Raw genomic sequence first — 7,552 nt, 5'->3', positions numbered from 1 at the left:
GACAAGCCCCTACACAGCATGTACCACTGATAGATAGAAGAAGTGGCTGATATCAAGAAATCCTACCAGTGGCTGGAAAAGGCTGGACTGAAGGACAGCACAGAAGCACTAATCATGGCAGCACAAGAACAGGCACTTAGCACAAGATCAATAGAGGCGGGGATGTACCACACCAGACAGGACCCCAGGTGCAGGCTGTGCAAAGATGCTCGTGAGACAGTTCAGCACATAATAGCAGGGTGTAAGATGCAGGCAGGAACAGCGTACATGGATCACCATAACCAAGTGGCTGGCATAGTGTACAGGAACATCTGCATTGAGTATGGGTTGGAGGTCCCAAGGTCACAATGGAAGATACCTCCTAAGGTGATTGAAAATGACCAAGCCAAGATCCCATGGGACTTCCAGATCCAGACTGACAAACTGGTGATGGCTAACCAGCCGGGCATCATGTTGATCGACAAACAACAGAAGAAGGCAGTGGTGATAGACGTAGCAATCCCAAGCGATAGCAACATCAGGAAGAAGGACCACAAGAAGCTCGAAAAATACCAAGGGCTGAAAGAGGAGCTAGAAAAGATGTGGGGAGTAAAGGCAAAAGTGGTGCCAGTGGTTATCGGAGCACTGAGGGCTGTGACCCACAAACTGGGAGGGTGATTCCAGCAATTCCAGGTACAACATCTGAGGTCTCCAGAAGAGCGCAGTCCTAGGAACAGCTAAGATACTGTGCAGAACCCTCAAACTCCCAGGTCTCTAGAGGACCTTAGCTTGAGGAAGACACACCACCTCAAGCTCGGGTGAGAGGGGGATTTTATATATATATATATATATACACACACAATATATATACAATATATACAATAAAATATAAAACAATAGGATAAGAAAAAAAATATACATGTAAAGGTGCAGTTGGAATATAGACATGTGTGCAGTGTTCTATAAATATAACTGCAAGTATTATAGTGTCAATAGTCACTCAATCAGTCACACACACAGATAGGGGTTCCTCTTTATTTTTTCATTCATTCATCTCAACCTTACCAATTACTCAGTTAGGTAACAATTATCTGCCATTATTTCACAGACCATCTCATCACCTCAGCATTGAAAGAGAGGAAATAACAGATTCTAGTGGAAGCAGTTCTTCTGAACCTGGGGGCACCCAACACCAGGAGGCCAGAACGTCTACAATGAAGGTTTTTTTTGTTTTTCCTGTAGTTTTCAATAAGATAATGAAGTGCTTATTGCAAACAAGACAATTGGTAAGTTATGTTTCACTATTTGCAGGCTAAATTATCAGCCCTCACTTTTACTCGACTTCTTTGAGCCTGACTCAAACCCTGAGACCCCAAACTAAGGACAACCGCAATGGTGCACTTACACTTACTGCAGGGAAATGCCGTCTGACTTGGAGAGGAAATGCTGCAGACAGAGGCCAGAGAACTGGATCAGCAGATCGGCATACATGGACTTGTATGTCTTGGATGAGGGTGTTCTGCAACTGGCCCGTGCTGCATGGAATGATGTCTTTGCAGTTGATGAAGACCAGGAGCCAGGTGTGGAGCATCGTCAGTACAGGCGCACAGCTTACAGACAATATGTCTTGTGGCATTATGCTTGTCTAGGTGAAGATAACAGAGTGGTGATCCCCAGCTGTACTGTATGGAGAATCAGGGACACATGGCTTCCTGGGCTCCAGCCCTGAATGTTCTAGGTTTTTAAAATAACTTCAACTTTGTGTCATTTCTCCTCAGTCCCTCTGACTGGACTGGCAGATCAATTGAGCAAAAATTCTATTACTGAGGAATTATCACCATTGAAGTCCGCTCTAACATTGTCAAGGGGCATTGTTGTCTTGTGTTTGTTGTGTTTCATTCAGTCATGTCACCTCAGTAAGAACGTTTGCTAGCTAGCTAATTAGTTTATGGACTATGGACATAAAGTTTTTCATGAGGAGTCAACCTCAGCCACCATCCACAGAAAGTGGACAGCAGATAGAAAAGAGTGTAAAGAGGAAATGGAAGAAAGAGTACACATAGGGCAAGAAAGGAGTGGAGAGTGAAGAAAGAAAGAGATACAGTAATATGCTAGTTACTTGAGATGTTAGATATACAGATTTCTGTATGGCTCATAGCTTTTACATGTGTATAGTTTGTGAAATTCAAAGTTTGTCAGTTTCCAATAATGGAAGGATGCAGAGAAGAAAGGAATTAAAGAGAAAGTGAAGAAAATAAATGAAGAGAGGGGAGGACATACATGAAGGAGAGACAAGGAAAGGAGAGAAGTGTGAGAACAAGCAAGGAGGGAAAATTAGTGGGAGAACGAAGAGGAAAGGACAGGAGAAAACCCGTGGAGCAGGAGAAGAAGCAGGACAAGAGGAGGAGAGATGATGAGGGGAGTGAGAAAGGAGTGAAAAGCAGTAGAAAAGGAGAGAGGAGAAAAATGTGTGATGAGAAGCCAGGAGGAGAGGAGTGGAGAATTGGTGAGAAGAGGACAAGAGGTGGAAGTGGAAGTCTAGAGTGAGAAAGAGAGAATAAAGGGAGGAGTGAAAGAGAAAGTAAGGGAAAGAATGAAGGAGAGAATAGGAAATGAGATGTGAAAACTTGTGGAGAAAGCAAGTGAAGAGGAAGAGGGTCAAGAGATGAAAATGTGTTGAGAAGGGAGGTGTGAAGAACAGAGGGGTAAAGGAGAGCAGAGGTGACAGGAGCAGATGTAAGAGAATAAGATATGCATTTAATCTTTTTTGCATCTTAAATTCATGATCAGAAATCTTAATACTTTTTTTGTTTTATATTTTCTTCTTTCAGTGGAGGACATTTGCAATTAGAGCAGCCCAGATGATTATGGCATGGATTCAAATTTAGCATATAAACTAAACATTCATTCTGTGAAATCTACTCCAGCATAGTATAACAAAAAATAGGTTTCAAGATTAGCAATGCTGTTTTACGTCAAATTCCTACCCTACCAATGTTATGTAACTAAAAAATAGTAAGGAATAGGCTTTGCTTTTTTTTAAGTGGCAGGAGTGAAAATTAGTCTTCTTCAACATTTGTTCTGTTATGGTTTCAGAATGATGAAGACAGTTGGAGAAAAATTAGATACAAAATAGGATGATTTTTTTTCCTGGGCAACTATCATGTTTTTCCCAAATGATGTACATATTTCTATTTATATTATCTATCTCTATTTCTATTATCTCAAATGGCTTGAAAATCGTGCATATAGCTGCCATAAATGGGAAAAAAATAGGTTTTGGCTAAACCCTTAATGCTTACAACATCCAGCTCTGCCCCTGTATATGAGTGTGTGGTTTTGAAATGCTTCCAGGTCTGATGTGCAATTTATAGACAGGGCATCAGTCATTCCCATAACAGACAGGGATAAATTATTTAAGTAAATGATTTTGTCCTTCAAAAACGTTGTCTAACTGAAAGTTGATAAACTTCTAGACATCCTTGAGCCAGCATTTATTTAGGACAATCGCTGCCAGAGCCAGGTGTGAAGGAGAACCTGTGTAAAACATGATTGGGCACACCATAGGAGTAAGTCATGTGCTCAGTACTCAAGGACTTACTGTAGATACAGTATCAAAAACTATAGCATGTAGCTTGTCACCTTACCTTGCACCATCCATAGCTTATCTCAGCTGCCCTCATCAAGTGGACCATGGTCACAGCTGCCAAAAAACCACTGGTGCTTGCCCCTTACATGGTGTAGGACACCATGCCTCATTATCTAAGGGATATAGATCACAGATTACACTATAGCACTGACAACAATTTGCAAGAGGAGAAATGTCTGATTTCAAATAATTACTAGTTGCATTACTATGATAAGTGCTTATATAATGGATAGTGTCAAAATAGATACTTTGAATATCTCCTCTGTCACAGGCTGTTTACAGCAATACAACAAATGGTTGACGATAGGTCTCATCCACTGAAGGATTGTGGATTGTTATCGGATCCAACCAGTCTAAGTGAAACAGTAAATGCAAAAGGTCTAAATGCAGACGTTTGTAGTAGCTAGATTTACAGTGTTTTAGCTTATTATTATTTGACTGTGTAATAAGAATTCAGTGTTTATAAAAAGCCATACAGCACACAATTTTTTGGCCAGGTTCTTTGCTGTGTGCCAAAAGTCAAGAGAGTATTACAGACCCTGCTCTCTGTATTTTCCCTTTGTTGGATCTGTAAAAGACAAAGGTGTATTAATGTTGTAAAATATTAGAATATTGCAGATATCAGTTGTTCAGGTGGGACATATACTAATGTAGTAATGCTGAGATCTGTCTGTGCACATCTGTCACCACTTCTTCAACAGCTATTTCCTGCAGCAGAATATCCATAGTCCTGATGAACCCTTCTTTCTCCATCATCACTGAGTTTCTATTTGTCTCTCTCTTGCTGACAGTTTCAATGTGGATGATGTCTCTGGGCTCTTGTTCTGTTGTGGTGTATGTGCAGTATTGTGCACAATGCTCTTAACAGAATAACAAAATACAGTTATGGGGTCTTGCCAGAATGTACTTGGGAGTTAAAAGGCTTGCATTGCTGAGTAAACATTGAAAAAGCAGATAAGTACCTAGTGAGTCCATCCTGCCATCACCTGAATGTTAAAAAATGTAAGAGTAATGTGTTATTCACATGAATTGCTAAGGAAAGTGACACTGTATTATGCAAATATGAATTGGGTAGTGTTGAGAGGATAAAGCCAAACACTATGAATTATAAACATTGCGTTCTGATACTGGAAACAAAACTAACCAAGCACAACGACATGATCCTTTTCCTTTAGCCGTGCAAGGACTTCTACTCGCTTCTGCTGCCAGAACTCCTTTATAGCATCAATGCAGTGTCCTGTTGTGTTCACCACCATACTCATCTTCATATATTTGAAGAGCAAAATTGTTGGGTGGAAAACAACAATAAAGGAACATTATTCATGTGTTTGTTCATAAATAATTGCAACATTTGATTTGTTTTTGTAAGACTTTGAGTTACACTTTCAATACACAGCATATTAGGGGTGTGCCTGAATACAGATACGTTATTCAGCAAAGCACAAATAGTGTTTTGTTTTTTTTACAAATATTTGTTTCATACAAATATTTTAAAATTTATTTGTTTTCCAGGAAGAAAAAAAAAACATGTCAAATACCAGCGCGCAGTTTGGTTACATCGCTATCTCAGTCTCTCCTCTGCTCCACTGTTACATCAATCAACAGGTCTCAACGACGGGAGTCACATCCACCTGCTACATGATCACTCCCGGGGTTGTGGGTGTTCCCCAGAGATAAAGCTGGGCTACTGATACATGCAAAGTGCTCCCAAGGGACTCTCCATAACCTGTTGTTCTCCTTCTCCTTTTCACAAAGTTAGGTTGTAAAAAATAGGCAATAAATGAAAAGTGCAAAGCAATAATCGCTTTTTGAGTTCTTCCCTACACGTTACACGCTGTGCTGTCTCTGTGTTCTGGGTGCATAAACAGGTAGAGGTCTGTGTGCAATTAAGTGATGAGTAAAGTTTTAGCTCAGTAGTCAGCGCAGACGTCTATGATCTGGGAGACTTCCGTTCGAGACCCCGTGTGGAGACCTCCTTCATAAGGTAGTTTATTCATGAACAGGATTTTTAAGCCTATTTCCACTTTTATTCAAATACAAATACAAATAATTTTGCTGCCTCAAAAAATACAGATACAAATACAAATACTGGGCCCACTGCACATCCCTACAGCATATGATGCAACTATCCCTTGTGTCATATGATGTGAATGTACACACAGATGCCCAACCCAGAGTTTAGCAGAATTACACTCTACCTCACCAATGATCACTATAAAACACATCAGGCATATATTGTCATAAATCTAAGTGCCCATTAGGAAGACAGCCATATTCATCAGCTACCTACTCTAGTTTCCTACTTTGGGAAAACCTACATGTTACCACCAAGACCACAATACAGAATAAATGTGTGTGTGCACATATATATATGTGTGTGTGTGTGGTGTGTGTGTATATATATATATATATATATATATATATATATATATATATATATGTATGTATGTATGTATATATATATATATATACACTGAGGGGATGACAATCACGTCATGCTGAAAAGCAGTCAGCAAAGATCAGACAAACTGTAAAAAATCTCTTCAATTAGTCCACCACAAAGTAGCATATAAATAGGGAAATCACATAATACAGACTACTGGTAAATGGACAAGTAGTGCCTAGCATAGACGAAGCTAAATGTTGTGAGCTGGAGCTTTGTCTGTGCATCCTGTCTATTCAAGGATGCCATACCCCAAGGAAGGCAAGGTAGGCCACTACTCAATTATCCTTCTTTTGTGGATATGCCAAGATAATAATAAAGGCATTTTTTCAGATAAATAAGACTGCCTTGTTTTTTGTTTTTTGAGTGCACTTGTTTAGCTTTACCTGAATGGATATGTCAACTTACCCATTCCATAATGATTGCAGTTCCCCTTGTTTTCAGTTTGACCTCAAATGGTGGATAACAACTGCATTCTGCACCGTTACAAGGTCATGGAATACAGATATGTCTTGTTCTGGATGTTTCATCCACATCAATGATGGGTAGTTTTTCAACATCAAAAGGCTTTGGCAGCGCTCCACCTGTTCCGGTGACAAAATAAGTGGATATTATTTCACTTAGAAATAAATTCTGCCAAAACCATCAGTAACATAAAATGCAATATTTCAGAACTGAACACAAATAACTAGGATACTTTCCTGGCAGGAATCACACTGCAACACAGACGGATGCTAGAGTGATAGAACAGAATGGACCACAACACAAACTGATGGCAAAATGAATTCATTATTTCATAATAAATACATTACTATCTATGACTGGATGCATGACATTACTTATTCCTTACCTTGTGTAGATTGATAGGTCAAAGTCTTTATCAGAAGATTTCCCTTCCCCTATAGACAGCACAGACAAGGTGTGCTCTTCCCAGTCAATTCTAAATGGCAAAACATTAGAAAATATAATGAAAAAATGAACATGCTGATATAACAAGGTAAATCAGTACCAGTATGAGCAGAGGCACTTACATGCTGTTCATCAGATTTTTGGCCTGCTCCTCATCAAAGTCCTGTGAATTATGGACCTCATGCTGAAATCATAGTACAATCAGAGCTGACACAGAAAGAAGTTATACAAATTTGTTGGTGCAGCGTAGTTGACACAGTACATAATCATACCTTTCTTGTAAAGCCTTTAACATCTCTTGTTCTTCATCAAGCCACTGGATACCCGTAATAGTAAAATCTGCATCCCTATTTGGGAGACAAATGTACAATCAAATCCTTACAAAATCTACCAAAAGAGGGATACACAGTTTTTAATTCAATGAAAAACAAGATTGTCAATGTTGAATTTTACATCAAGTGTATAATATGTGTATGTGTGTGTGAGATAGAGAGAGCGGGAGGGGGATATCCAAAAGCACAGGTTGGCTTCAAAAGAAGGGGTATAGTTTTTTCTTTGTCAAGCACACACTC

General features: G+C 39.4%; 1 long non-coding RNA gene across 2 annotated transcripts; it reads left to right on the top strand.

The window, feature by feature from the left end:
- Positions 1–756: 756 nt before the first annotated feature.
- LOC121886060 lies at positions 757–2,499 on the top strand. Of its 2 annotated transcripts, none has more exons than XR_006092667.1 (3): positions 757–797; positions 1,088–1,199; positions 1,291–2,499. It is a non-coding gene; the product is annotated as an uncharacterized LOC121886060 (long non-coding RNA). The 2 variants fall into 2 exon arrangements; XR_006092666.1 differs by having other exon boundaries at positions 1,088–1,265; positions 1,396–2,499.
- The last annotated feature ends 5,053 nt before the right edge of the window (positions 2,500–7,552 follow it).

The sequence above is a fragment of the Thunnus maccoyii genome, chromosome 19 (assembly GCF_910596095.1).
Source record: "Thunnus maccoyii chromosome 19, fThuMac1.1, whole genome shotgun sequence".
NCBI lineage: Eukaryota > Metazoa > Chordata > Actinopteri > Scombriformes > Scombridae > Thunnus > Thunnus maccoyii.
Note: the sequence above shows the minus strand (reverse complement) of the source record. Positions and strands in the feature narration are given on the sequence as shown.